The following is a 15,250-nucleotide window of genomic DNA, read 5'->3' as shown; positions in this document are numbered from 1 at the left end:
ATTCAGCTCTTTATATAGAAGAAGAGTAGATTATTAATTATCAGAAGTACTATCTTATCCAGTGTAAATTTGGACTTCATGGGGGTTCTAGCCCTCCTGGATTCGCGTAAAATGTTTGCCCTCATCAATTCCAGTGGCTTCTGAGTATGCTTTTGATGCATGAAGTCCCGGGTTCAAACGGTTCAGGTAACACTAAAAATGTTAGGTCTCGTACTATATCCAACCTTGGGGGGCGCGGTGGCTCAGTGGTAGAGCGTTCATCTCTGGTATTTGGGGTCCCGGGTTCGATCCCAGCCCCCGTCAAGTGAACTTTGTGGTGGACAAACACCGTGCTCGTGCGTTTTCTCGGGGTTCTCCCGTTTCCTCCCACTTTCTTCATTCCACCATTTCACTCATCTCTCATCATCACCGTCTCCTTTAGCCTAACCGGCATAACCGTGGGACGTAAAACTCAAAGATTTCATTTCATTTCATTTATATCCAACCTTGCTGCTGACATACGGAGCAATCAATTAGGTACAATTTCCCATATTTTATCTGATTTAACACATGGATTGGAGACACCAACACTATGAAAATCAGACATTCACAATCTCCAACTACACAGCGAAGCATGTTAAGATGTCTGCTAGGATTTACCTTTAAAAAAAATGACATGGATTAGAAGATTATGTATAGATTAATTGATTAGTTCGTATTTAGGTTGTTTACTAGCACCAAGGCTGACGCCGCGTAGCGCAGTCACTAACTCTTTCGCCTTTGGTGCTAGCAGTCCGAGGTTCGATTCTCGGTGGGGATATTCAGTCAAAATGTGTAACAGCTTTCTCAGGCCAGACATCCTAAATGATGGTTTTCCTGAGTTTTCCTCATTCACACCAGGGAAATGCCGGGATAGTACCTAACTTACAGGTCCCAGACCGTTTTGTTTCTTCCCTAGTTTCCCGAATAATGTGCTCCGTCAGAGACGTCATTCCTCATACATGACGGCCGTTGATGTTGGTAATGCTCACAAATATGTATGAATAAATAATAAAACGTCAGTAGCGAGGCTAAATTGGACGAGGATTTGAAGGGATCTGATTCTGAACCATAGTGAGGCGTTCAATGCTCTTCCACTGGAAATCGAATCCGAACGTACACAAAAGGCATGCACTCTAGCAATTAGACTAGGAGTGAGCCTTGTCAGAAGGCAATGTCATGGATCTGATGCTTTCTTTAAATCCTACCAATAGAACTCGTTACTTGAAATTGAAACCAGTTTGCACATGACTGCATCACATCACTTCTTACATATTTCTAAATCTGAAGTACTGGCATGTTGATAAACACATATTAACCATTACAAATGTAATACAGAATACAAAGTAAGAGCTCCTACAAGAATATTCTGTTTGCTCTTAAGATGTTCCGAGAGGTTCTTGTAGCGAGTATAGTGGAGAGAATTCAAAATTTCATATTTCATGCAATCAAAATGATTACATTTGAAAGGTGTGTGGAAATAGTCAAGTATTCCATATATTAAAGTAGGGCCATTTAAGGGTTGGCCAAGTAAAGTGGTCACCCCAGCCGAGCGCTCCAGAGGACCCCGCACTATAGGAGGAAATGGTTAGACACTTCAGAGAAAGTAATAAGTTTATGATTTCTAATTCATTCTTGAGATTCAGAATATTTAAAGATTTGTAAGGTAAAGTTTTTTTTTTTTTGTTTTTGTTTTATATTTCAGCAAATTTTGTATAGACTGAGTGATTTTTGAAAGAATGTGTGCAAATAATAAAATATATTTGTTCCTTTAGAAATAAAGATGCAATATAAAGACTTCACCAAGGCGAAACTCTAAAAGAAACTACTCCAGAATATGATATAACTCGATTAACACAAAGTAGGTTTCATTCAAATTCTCAATTTCTTAAACAGTACGATGATCTCATTCTTGTCATGTGCCGAATTACTTTAAACACCTAAAAAAAGAAAAAAAAGATCGAAACAACGATAGTAAAAATGAAATTTAATCTTTTTCAGTTTTAAATAAAATGAATTCTTTAAGATTTACGTCGCGTGCTCATGCCGGCTAGGCTAAAGGAGACAGTGATGATGAGAAATGTAGGAAATGGTAGAATAAAGAAAGTAGGAGGAAAGGAAGGAACCCTGAGAAAACTAGGGAGGGCAAAACCGTTTTTTATAAAAACCGAAAACCGGTTTCTATAAAAACCGAAACCCGAAAAACCGACATTTCGGTTTTCACCGAAACTGGTTTCGGTGAAAACTTTTCGAAAACACATAAAACTATTTCTGTAGAAATGGATTCGGTTTCCGGAGAACAACGAAACACCATTCTGATCAGAAATAGAACAAATTTTGAAAAAAAAAAAGCCGGGGTCGGTTTTGAAGAAAACCAAAACCGGACCAGGTAAAGAACCGAACCGGTTTTGGAGAAAACCGATAACCGGTTTCGGTGGAAAACCGAACCTCTTTTGAAGAAAACCGAAACCGGTTTCGGTGAAAAACCGGTTTTTGTGCCCACCACTAGAGAAAACCCATGCACACGGGTTTATCCACCAGAAACCTCACTTGTCGAGAGTTAGGATCGAACCAAGGATCCCCCATGCACCAGAGGTGAACGCTCTACCACTGAGCCACTGTGGACCGCTTATTTAGTTTTATGTCCTACCTTTATGTCCTTAAGGCTAAAGAAAACGGATGATTAAGGATAGTGAATGAGTATTGAAGAACTAATAGAATGTGGAAGGAAACGGGAAAATCTCGAGAAAATCTCCCAACTCGATGTTGTCCACCACAAATTTACATAGGTTGGGATCGAACCAGGGACCCCTAGAACCAACGTTTAAAAATCTACCACTCAGCTACCATGGTCACTCTAACGATAAGAGTTCAACCCTTTCATGTATATATTGGAATGTTTGTTTACAATTAAATGCATTGTATGTAAATTTTATTGTATTTTTAAGAGTCTGTGAAACAAATATGTGCTTTCTTTTCCTTATAGTAGACTTGTTCTTATCGGAACTCTACTGTAGTTTAACGTCGGAAAATATTTCAATTTAACGTCCCACGATTATGCTCTTTTAGGCTAAGGAGGATAAGGATGAAGGCAAAGGAATGATGATGGGAGAATTAATGATATAAGAAAGTTGGAGAAAAGGAGAGTACCCCTAGAAAACCCACGGCCAGGATGTCGTCCACCACAAACTTACTTAGCCGGAGATTGAACCAGGGACTCCAGGCTCCAGAGATAAGCGTTCTACCAATGAGCCACCAGTTTAACGGGTATATTGAGCACGAAACCTATCTGAAATATAGATATAATATAATTCAGTTTAGCTTCAAACTACGTGTGCCCTAAGTAGTATCGAACTCAGAACCACGCATACTGAAAAGACTCTTTCCAATCACACGATGCTTGGGAGCTCGCCAAGGCTGCACATTCCATTTTATAATATAAAGTAATGAAATAAATATAATACTAATCTCTTTCGAGATAGATGGAGGCAAATAATTGTATGTCGATTGATACATTACTCCTAATGACAGTATAATATCATAAAAATGAAACTCATATTTTGTGTTTGGGTCCTGAAGCGACGTAGCTTTTCAGTTCTTCCGAAATAGCGTTTCATCGCGTTCCTTGACTGTTCCATAAAAACGGCTGTAAGCGAGTGGCTTAATGACGCTTTCGAACGGGAGCGCTTGATGATGACCCCGATGTTACGTAGCGATGCTCCCCGTCGAGGCACGACGCCCTCCATTCAACTCACACCGTATGAGTTGAGTATGGAAGATAATATCAGTTACTGCTACCTCCTCGCTGCTGTTAAGAAAAAACTTCAGGGTATGCGGAGTTTGGTAGCCCTTTCACTCGCTTCCCAACTCCCTCTTCCACTGCTTTTACTTATTTTCGTCTGTGATGCTACCACCAAATAAACTGTATTTATCGTGGAGTTGGTCTATTTGTAAATAATAATAATAATAATAATAATAATAATAATAATAATAATAATAATAATAATAATAATAATAATAATAATAATAATAATAATAATAATAATAATAATAATAATAACGTGAAACTTGTTTTTGATGGAATTCTATCCTAGTATATTTTACTTTCGTACTGGAAGGGTTGCTGTTCATCACAGTCTATTTGATTTTCAACGCTATAACTCTTGTATCATGTTAAGGTTAGTGTAAAGGGACAAGTTTTGCCGATAGATGTCACTACAGTCTTTGTATCTCTCCCATGTATTTTTTACCTTTCACGAAAATTTACAATTTATCTCACAAATTTCAATCTCTAGACTTCAAATTTTTAGAGAAGAAGCTTCATAACCTATTAAAGGGAACAATCGGTGCCGATTTTTTTATTTAGAATTTTCTTCATTGTTGAAACAGTTCCATCATTAAAGGTGTGGATATTCATTTCAACAATCAAACCATTTCAACAACGAAGAAAATTCTAAATAAAAAATCGGCACGGATTGTTCCCTTTAATAGGTTATGAAGTTCCTTCTCTAAAAATTTGAAGTCTCTACGTTGAAATTTGTAAAAGAAGTTGTAAATTTTCGTGAAAGGTAAAAAACACATGGAAGAGATACGAAGATTGTACTGCCATCTATCGACAAAACTTGTCCCTTTAAACCAACCTTACAGCTCTTTCCTAGGCTCTCCAACATTTTCTTGAATTTTATAGATGGTTTACTTCATTCATTCGTACTTACATCCGTTGTTATATAGGATAAAACCTCCAGTTTAAAGTGTGATCTGGACTATTGTCGTGCATTTGACGCTGTCCCGTCAGAATTCTTACCGACTTTTCATAAAGCGAAACCTATTCTTTACAGCGATGGAGCGAAAACTAGTTTCGATCACGAGACGAAACGAGACGAGACGAGAAATAAGTTTTATTGTCTCGTTTTGATTCTCGAAAAATTACTTATCGTCTCATTTTGTTTTGTGAACTTATGTACATTTTTTTCTTCATATCAGAATCCCTCTGCGTCACGAGAGGTCCCACGAAGGGTGTGATATAATAACATTGAAACAACATCTATTATTGGAGTATATTGTGTAATGACTGGTATATCTTATAAACATTGATAAATGACCTTTTATTGTATTTACAATCTCTTTATCATTTTATAGTTTTTTTATATTATGTATCATGTTACACTAAAACAAAGTTTAAGACTTGGATGAACTAGTGTTGTCTACAATTCGTGAAATTTGTCATCTTGTCTCGTTTCGAAAACCGGATGAGAATTGTCCTGTTTTTCTGGCTTCGTTTTGGACTTGAAAATATATGTATTGGTAGTCTCGTTTTTCGATACGAGAGGAGAAATTGCTTGCTTCCTGAGCAATACTAAAGGAATCCCATTGCTTCGAAAATCCGGCAGCAGTTAGACTTTTGACCCGGTTTGAACTAATGGCCTAGAGAGACAGAGTGACCCGGTGTCAAAGAAAAATCACCATTCATATGAAGGGAATAGCTATATGAGGCTTCTAATGTACTTCTAAGAAGCGTGACTCTGTACATATGTGTTACAGTGCACTACACTGAAAGATAACAGCAAGTGCATCGAAGTGTAAGAGCGTGAGAATCACATAACAGCAAAATCTATATATAGATCTTTTTCCAGAATAGCCACATACTTGTATTTGACAAGTCATATTCTTATTGGCGTGGTCTTGAGTTAGATTCCCGGCATGTAGACTAGTAATTGTCTTGTATACATCTTTAGGCCTAGTTTCTGAACAAAGTCTTTAAGCTGCTATATAATAATAATAATAATAATAATAATAATAATAATAATAATAATAATAATAATAATAATAATAATAATAATAATAATAATAATAATAATAATAATAATAATAATAATTATTATTATTATTATTATTATTATTATTATTATGATAGTAATAGTAATGGTAATAACTTTCAACTGTTGATAATAAAACTTTTTAATTTTAATTCTCTCGGTTGTCTTGTGACTAAACGAGACAGATGAGAAATGGAAGTGAATGATTATGAAAGCTATTAGCGAATGAAAATGTGGGGGGAAACGGGAAATTCCCGAGACACAATATTGTTCACAATAAATTCACTTGATATATAATCGAACCAAGGACACCTAGCATCAAAGTTGAACAAACGTATTATAGTTGAGATGGCCAATTACATTATAAGCAGTGAGTGCATCGATTTCTGGCGCCATTATACATCCACTTTTGTTAATCCGCAACACTTGTACTTCCCATGATGGTGAGTCAGGCTTCATCTTGTTACCCTTGCTGATACCGAACTCAGGATCACTCGAACGAAAAGTACACAGCAGGTGACTTAGCGGTAGAGCGCTCGCCTCTGGTGCGTGAGGTCCCTGGTTCTATCCCCGGCCAAGTAAGTTTGTGGTAGACAAGCATCGTGCCCGTGAATTTTCTCGGTGTACTCCCGTTTCCTCCCACTTTCTCATTCCACCAATTCTACCATCATCATTCACTTACTTTAATCATCGTGTCTCTTAGCGTAACGGACATAATCGTGGGACATTAAACTCAAAGATTTCATTTCATTTCATTTTTTCGAATGAAAAGTAGACTGCCAACTCTACAGCTACATGGAAATACAATAATCAGACTAAGGCCCCAGTGCACTGAGGCCCTGACGTTTATACTTCTTTGATAGATAACCTGACACTTGCACCACTCTTATGAAGAAAAAAAAATGAAAAATCAACATCAGTTATTTTTTGCTCATTCATATCACTATTTCCTTGAGTTTCTGACGTTTATTTTATTTTCATTTTATTAGTATTCTTTCTTTTCTTTTTATTTTGCCTTTGCTTCACACGGGTTCGATTCAGCCATCTTTTTTTATATATAAACTTTATTTTTTTTTTTAAAAAAAATCTTGTGTTGCTGTATCCTGTCTAAAGCGTGTTGGCCATTAATCATTTGACATGTCAATGGGTTGCTGTCCGCCAGGTGGAAGCATCAGTACATACTTTTTTTTCCTAAACATTTTTTTCATACCCTTTTGTATACTACATATTTAAAAGTCAAATGCAGTATATAGAAAGCTAAAACCGTCGTCCTTCTAAATGAAATCGTTCGCCGACTTCCTTCCGAACGGAACATGTCTGACACAGGCATTTTCTTTTCTTCGTTCCCATTTTTGACACATACAAAATTCAACACTTTATTTTTTCTGTTTTTTTTTTTATGAAGATTCACTGATCTTTTCATAACGATCATTAAAATTAACAAATTTGTTTAAATGTTATTTAACGTACTGTTAAGATTATTTACAGTTTTATCAGTGAATCATTTAGTTTTACAAATCTGTAAAAATGTATAATTTTTTTTAGCTCAGTACTCTAGTTAAGAGACCCCATCACGGCGGAATTAAAATACCGTTAATTTTACAGTAATTATGTGATGTCTTTAAATAGATAAAAGATTATCGAAATGTGGAACAAGAGCGCTCTAGACAATATTATTTTACATTAGATAACGTTATCATGTCTCACTTATCTGCTTTCGATTTCCAGCCATTAAGAAAATCGGCATTTATTTTCGCGTCTATAAATGACTGCGAACAGAAAGCTACTAGGTGACTCGTGATAACGGTACCTCATGGAAAATAATATTGTCTAGGGCGCTCTTGTTCCACATTTCGATTATCTTTTATCTATTTGAAGATGTCACATAATTACTGTAAAATTAGCGGTATTTTAATTTTGCACTGATTAGGCCTCTTAAACACATTCAATTAATGCAAATCGCAGATAGCTTTGTATCATTTCACTTCTTGCCGAGACAGGTGTGATGCTGGACATTAGCAATACAAAGTCAAAGCGAGTTTTCCTGAGACATTTCTTGTACTATTCAGAACACTTCCTTAAAGAAGGGATATTTGCGAAATTAAAAAACAAAGAATAGTAAAGACGTATTAAAGATGTTTCAGTTTGCTGAAGGCGAATATTAATTATAGAATTCCAAAAGTAATGAAGTTGGTTTTCGAACAATCTATAATCACTCTTCTAAGAAAACTGTTCCCAAAAACGCACATTAGTAGGTACAATTTATATTTTAATCAGTGCCTGTGAGGGAAAGTTAGAGAATTAGATCATATTGTAATGAAACCATGAACTGAGAATTTAAAAAAATGATTTTTTCATAAAAATTATAATGGCAATTTGGTAGGTGAAGATGGAACTAAGTTTTCTGTAATATTTTAACTTTTGGATACATGCATCACATTATTTTTAAAAACTCACAAGGACAGTACTTGTAATCAAGAAATCGTTGGAAGCAGAAGCAAAATAGTCAAGAATCACCTGTAGTCAAATAACATTGCTTGTCAGTAGTAATTAACAATTCGGATAAAATCACGAAAAAGATGAAAGCAAACCTCAGGGTAAATTAAAATTCAAAAATACTTATTTTTACATCATTAGATAACAACAATATTTTGTCAGAAAATGAAATTAGGACTTTCCTAAGATTTTGTAAGTTTTTATGGTGGCTTTTGGCAAAGTTAAAAGGAAAAATAATTAAACAAGGACAATAGTCCATATAAAATGACCAAGTTTGCAACTAAAAATTCATTCTGCATTCTGCATTCTGCATTCTGGGTCCTGTATCCAGCATCGCAATGGAATGGTCTATACGAAATTACAAATACCGCGAGAAAGACCATTGTCCAGTCAAGACCAAGCGAAATATGCAATAAGGTAATGTATGACTACAGAGAACTTTAACTGTCTATTTTGCATGTGACATGAAATTAGGAGGTCTCTGAAAGTGACAGGCAGATTTGAATGTTTAAATATTTAGCTTATTTCCGTTTGGTTAAGCATTGAGTAAAAATTATAATGATCTGTTATACAATTAATCTGACATACTAATCTGATAATCTGTATTCAGTACTCTTGGATGTTCACTGTTAAATAATTTATATTGTTACAAAAATATCCACTATACTACCATTGTAAGTCAGTTGTTTCATCAATAAAATATTGTCATTTCATGACAATAAGAGATTGCAACCATTAGTTTAATTTCACTCTTTAATTGAGGTACAAATTCGCTATTCCTTTTGTAATTTATTTGTACCTCAATTAAAGAGTGAAATTAAACTAATGGTTGCAATCTCTTATTGTCACAAATGACAATATTTTATTGATGAACAACTGACTTACAATGGTAGTATACTGGATATTTTTGTAACAATATACATTATTTAACAGTGAACATCCAAGAGTACTGAATTCATAACCAGACATAGTATGTCAGATTAATTGTATAACAGATCATTATAATTTTACTCAATGCTTAACCAAATGGAAATAAGCTAAATATTTAAGTATTCAAACTTTGCCTGTCACATTCAGAGGCCTCCTAATATCATGTCACATGCAAAATAGACAGTTAAAGTTCTCTGTAGTCATACTTTACCTCATTGCATATTTCGCTTGGTCTTGACTGGACAATGGTCTTTCTTGCGGTATTTGTAATTTCGTATAGACCATTCCATTGCGATGCTGGATACTGGACCCAGAATGCAGAATGCAGAATCCGAATGCAGAATGAATTTTTAGTTGCAAACTTGGTCATTTTATATGGACTATTGTCCTTGTTTGCCTTAATTATTTTTCCTTTTAGCTTTGCCAAAAGCCACCATAAAAATTTACATAATCTTAGGAAAGTCCTAATTTCACTTTCTGACATAATATTGTTGTTATCTAATGATGTGAAAATAAGTATTTTTGAACTTTAATTTACCTTGAGGTTTGCTTTCGTCTTTTTCGTGATTTTATCCGAATTGTTAATTACTACTGACAAGCAGTGTTATGTGACTACAGGTGATTCTTGACTATTTTGCTTCTGCTTCCAACGATTTCTTGATTACAAATACTGTCCTTGTGATTTTTGAAAATAATGTTATGCACGTATCCAGCAGTTAAGATATTACAAAAAACTTCCTTCCATTTTCACCTACCAAATTGCTATTATAATTTTTAGGAATAAAAATGATATTTTTTTAAAAATTCTTACTTCATGGTTTCATTACATAGTCAAGAATCACCTGTAGTCAAATAACATTGCTTGTCAGTAGTAATTAACAATTCGGATAAAATCATGAAAAAGATGAAAGCAAACCTCAGGGTAAATTAAAATTCAAAAATACTTATTTTCACATCATTAGATAACAACAATATTTTGTCAGAAAATGTAATTAGGACTTTCCTAAGATTATGTAAATTTTTATGGTGGCTTTTGGCAAAGTTAAAAGGAAAAATAATTAAAGTAAACAAGGACAATAGTCCATATAAAATGACCAAGTTTGCAACTAAAAATTCATTCTGCATTCGGATTCTGCATTCTGCATTCTGGGCCCAGTATCCAGCATCGCAATGGAATGGTCTATACGAAATTACAAATACCGCGAGAAAGATCATTGTCCAGTCAAGACCTAGCGAAATATGCAATAAGGTAAAGTATGACTACAGAGAACTTTAACTGTCTATTTTGCATGTGACATGAAATTAGGAGGTCTCTGAAAGTGACAGGCAGATTTGAATGTTTAAATATTTAGCTTATTTCCGTTTGTGAGCGTCCACGCTCACAGAAGGATCAGGATGATGTCCTTAACTCATCAACTCACTTGAGGGTAACTGGAAGGCCAGTTGGAAGTTGGCGAGCCTAGCGCGACGAAGCCTAAGAGCGAGCCACTCAGCGGAAAGAAAAAGAGAAGACACCCACGCCTCGCTCTCATTTTTTGGCGATTCAGGTTATTCGACTCTCATTTCGACTCGGATTCGTCTCTCAGAAACCAGTGAGAAGCTCCAATTCTTCATAGCATCAGTGATATATAAAGTCAATTTTAATCAGTCCAACGCAGTCTCCAGTTGAAGAACCAATCATTCGAAGAAGAAGCTGAGGAAACTATACGGGAGAAGACAGCTTCCAAGAAGAAATCCACCACGTGGGCTAAGAAGGGGCAGACATAATTGCGGTCCTTGAGCGTCTTCCAGCAACTATAAGTTAAGTAAAACGATTTCTTGGGAACGGTGGACGAATACCTTAAATTACCTTTTTTTTTTTCTTAAATTCATTCATAATTTTATCACCCTCCATTCTCTTTGCATTCTGTCCATTTTATTATTTCATTAAGTCAGCCGACATCAGTATTGCAGACAGAATTTAACTTCCACTTGTGTCTAACTTACCTTAGTTCAAATAAATAGTTTATAATACCTAAACAGTTCTCTTGTTTAGTTATTGAAACAGTGTGCCTTTTATGTCTAGGTAGCCGCTTCACGGCCTATGTCTCTGTGTGGTATTTCTCTCTGCCATCTTGCGTAACCTCTGTTGCTATCGAGACCGACAATAAACTTGTTTATTGTTCAGGGTTTGTGTTTCCCTGGTTTTATTGATTGGATAATTTTCCAAATTATCACAATCAATCAAATCGGCGTGCACAAATATGAAGATTATGAGACTTAGGTGCAGTTTTACTATAAGGAGGCAGGTTTAGGGCCGTGCTCGATAAAAAAAAAAGCTTTAATTTAGCACACAGTGTGGGATTTTGCAGGGACCCATCAGATAAAGAGAACAACCATTTCACGCTTCGTTATAGAGAGAGGGAACCGATACAGTATAGTTTTAACGTCTTTTGATTCACCTTCTATATTTACTGCGAACATCTCAAAATTTCTATACTGTTTTCTGCATTTTGTTTCCGTATTTCAGGTAATTCATTCACATTCGTCCATTTTTCCATCCATTTTAGTAGTTGTAGAGCATTATTTTCATGTTATGGTGTTTTATTCAGAAGTCAAATGTATGTATGTGTATGGAATATGTTAGAGTCGTGAGTGAAGTGCATTCTATGTCCGCTGATTTAGGCACAGAGTTAGTTTTTGTTAAGGAAAGTTTTCGACCACGTGGCTAGCATCATCGCCTTGTTTGTTTCCACAAGCATCACGTTCATAAGTTCATTTCATTCCTAATTCATCTTTCTCAAACAGTGTTATTTTCGTGGTATTACTAAGTCATTTCATAATTCTTCGAGTAGCTCTCCCAAATAGAGAAAGATCGTTCTCATTCATTAGTGTATGATATTACGTTGTGGGAAAATGGCGATGAACATCGACACTTTTAAAGAAGCAATGAAGTCCCTTATGGATGATCAGTCAAAAGAATTGACGAAAAAATTGCAATCCAATAAGGAAGAGCTCGTTGACCAGCTCAACGAAAACAAGAAAGAGCTCACGGAAGAATTCAATGAACAGCTACAAGCCACAGAACGAAAACTTTCCGGAACAATGACAGCTATTGAGAACCATATGCGCTCAGAATTTAGTGACGCGAATGAGGAAATTAAAAGCGAACTATCGACGATGTGCGACGTCGTCATTTCAATCATGCAACACACTGAGCAAGCTCTGGAAGAAACGCGGAAGAGTATCCAATCCCTTGATAACCGGTGTTCTAGCCTAGAAACTGTAGTTGCTAACAATAAAAGTGCTATTCTTAATTTGGAGCACAAAACGGGTGTCATTTTTAAAGCCACACAATCAGTACAATCTGACTGCGCGAACGCCTACAGTCATATCTCTTCCAGAGTTATTGAAGTTGACCATTCCCTTACAAATTTCGCCCAGAACTTTAACGACTGCATATCGAATCTTACAAGCGAGATGGAGAGAAACCGTGATGCTAGCACCCGCCAATCTCAATCTGTGCTAGCACAAGTCCAGGCACTACGCCAGGAAACTTTTACCGGTCAATTCGAGCTGCATCAGCGTTTACTAGCTCTAGAAAATAGACAAGAACGGCACTATCGTTCTTCGGAACACGCTCAACTGCAGGGTCAAGGGGACAACTTTTCCCAAAACCAGCATCTTCTGAATGTAAGGGAACCCGCCACTGTGCCCTTGTTCGGTGCCAGGCAACGTCGCACACCCTCTCGATCCGCCCAGTTTTCACAGGCGACATCCGCATGCGAAGGTGACCTTAGCCCAAAATTTCAGGATGAGGCCTATGAAAGTGAATCCTCAGGGTCAGAAAGTGAAAGTTACCGTCACCCTACACCTCGCGTCAATGTCCGTTTTTCTGATTTGGCCCACCTCACGAAGTTTTCGGGAACTGGTGCTTCTCTATTACCTGACACGTTTTTGGCCAAATTTGAGAGCGAGATGTCATTTCTTCGAGTTCCTCGTTCACAGTATCTAGAATTGTTGCAGTTCTGCCTCGAAGGTGACGCCCTTTCATGGTTTCAGTTAAACAGAACGAACATTCGAAACTACCAGGAATTCCGAACTGAGTTAAGAGCACACTATCAGAATAGCTTCATAGTCGCAAATAAACTGACTTTATTGCGAACGCAACATTTTTCGCCATCTCGTCACACCTCCGTCGAATCGTTCGTAGTGAGTCGTTTTCAAGACATTAGAGCTTTGTGTCCTTCTATTTCTGACACGGAAATCATTTCCACTCTGATTCCTTTGTTGCCTACGCGATTTCAGACCTACCTGGTGGCAACACAACACGAGAGGTTTCATGACTTTGTTTCCTGTGTTCAGAGGCTTGAAGCGTTACAGGGATCAGTGACAGACACCCGTTCCGCGGCGCCCGGTTCCAGTAGATATTCAGCGCCTCGCCTCAGCAACAACCCTCGTCCTGCATATTCGTCTCAATTTCCCCGTAATAATAACATACAGAATTTTCCAGCATCAAATAGTCACGTTCCTTCCCGCACGTTCCAGAGGCAAGTTAATCACGTTGCGCTTGAGAATGACGAAACCTATCGCAGGAACCGTGATCACTTAATTGAATCACAGCCTTCTCGTACTTCCCTCAGACGTCCAGCACGGGCTGCACGTAATAGACGCCGTAACCGTAACCATAGCTTACAACCACGTGATACACAGGAATCTTCCCGTTCCCAACAATCGCAGGTTCGATTTCAGTCTCCTGCATCGGAACCGGAAAACGATTCCCAGTACGAGAATCGCAGGCCATCCCCACGACGCCCTATAAGTGACGATGAAATGTACTACCAACAAGAGCAGCATTTAAACTGACTCGCAGCTTTCTTGGTACGGAGGTCAAGAATAGCTTAGACACCGTGAATCTTGGTAGTGAACCCTCCAGTGAAGGAACTAGTTTCCAATGTAAAACTGAACATAAGACCTTTTACGTCAGGCAGTCACTGCTATGTGTAGACCCACGAAGTGATACTTCTCAGTTTGTTAACCTTAGTGACGATGACAACGAAAGCAAGGATGAAATACAGACCCTTTCGAATAAGCAGTTAGACTTTCTCGAATGCACGTGCAGTTCGAAAGTCGTAGTAAATATTCTAGGTAAAGAATATACGTGCTTGTTGGACGGAGGAAGTGAATGTTCCCTCATAAGCAAAGACATGTGGTCTAAAATAAGTACTATTGTCTCGTCACCGCGACTCGAACCAGTTCCTCACGTATCACTCGTCGGATTCCACGGAGGCAAACGCGCCCATGTAAAGGGTAGAATTTCTATTCCCGTGAAGCTTGGTCAACTAGAAATTATCATACCATTTCTTGTAGTGCCTAATATTAACGAGCAAATTATTCTTGGACTAGATGCACTTTCACAACTGCGTACTATACTTGATTATGGTAATTGCACGGCTACTTTTCATCATTCCGACTTTTGCGCTATTTTAAATATTTTGCCAGTGGCCAGTGCGAAAGAAAAACACAAAAGTAGTGATAATGCTCAGTTTTATAGTAACAACATATGTGTCAGTACGTCTGTTGACTTTCAGTCAAATTCTAACCACGAACATCGTTTTGACGAGAGCTACGAGTTGCATTACGATCCTGACGATGTCACTCTTGAGGGTGACGAAACTTTTTTGAATGTAAATTCCCAGAAGTTAGTAGCATTAGGTCGTACTTGCGTAGAAGAAAGTAATAACATTTTTAATGGACGGGGTATATCTCCAGAACAGCATCCAGAATTATTTGCTACTGATGCTGAAATACTTCAAGCGGTTGAATCTTCCCATGTCCCACCCGAATACAAACAGGATCTCACCGATATACTAATCAAACATCGTCACGTTTTCGCCAAGTTTCCCGGTTTGTGTCGAGACTTCCAATATGACTTTGGTATCACACATACTGAACCGATAGTACGAAAACCTTATCCCATTGCTTACAAATATAGGGAAGCTGTTAACCGT

At 37.2% G+C, this 15,250-nt stretch overlaps 1 long non-coding RNA gene across 3 annotated transcripts in view; it reads right to left on the bottom strand.

The window, feature by feature from the left end:
* LOC145672894 (uncharacterized) overlaps positions 1-15,250 on the bottom strand; it is a 130,211-nt gene that overhangs the window by 17,776 nt on the left and 97,185 nt on the right. The window lies entirely within an intron of this gene.

This window comes from Thermobia domestica, chromosome 16 (genome assembly GCF_964235325.1).
Source record: "Thermobia domestica chromosome 16, izTheDome1.hap1.1, whole genome shotgun sequence".
Taxonomy (NCBI): domain Eukaryota; kingdom Metazoa; phylum Arthropoda; class Insecta; order Zygentoma; family Lepismatidae; genus Thermobia; species Thermobia domestica.
Note: the sequence above shows the minus strand (reverse complement) of the source record. Positions and strands in the feature narration are given on the sequence as shown.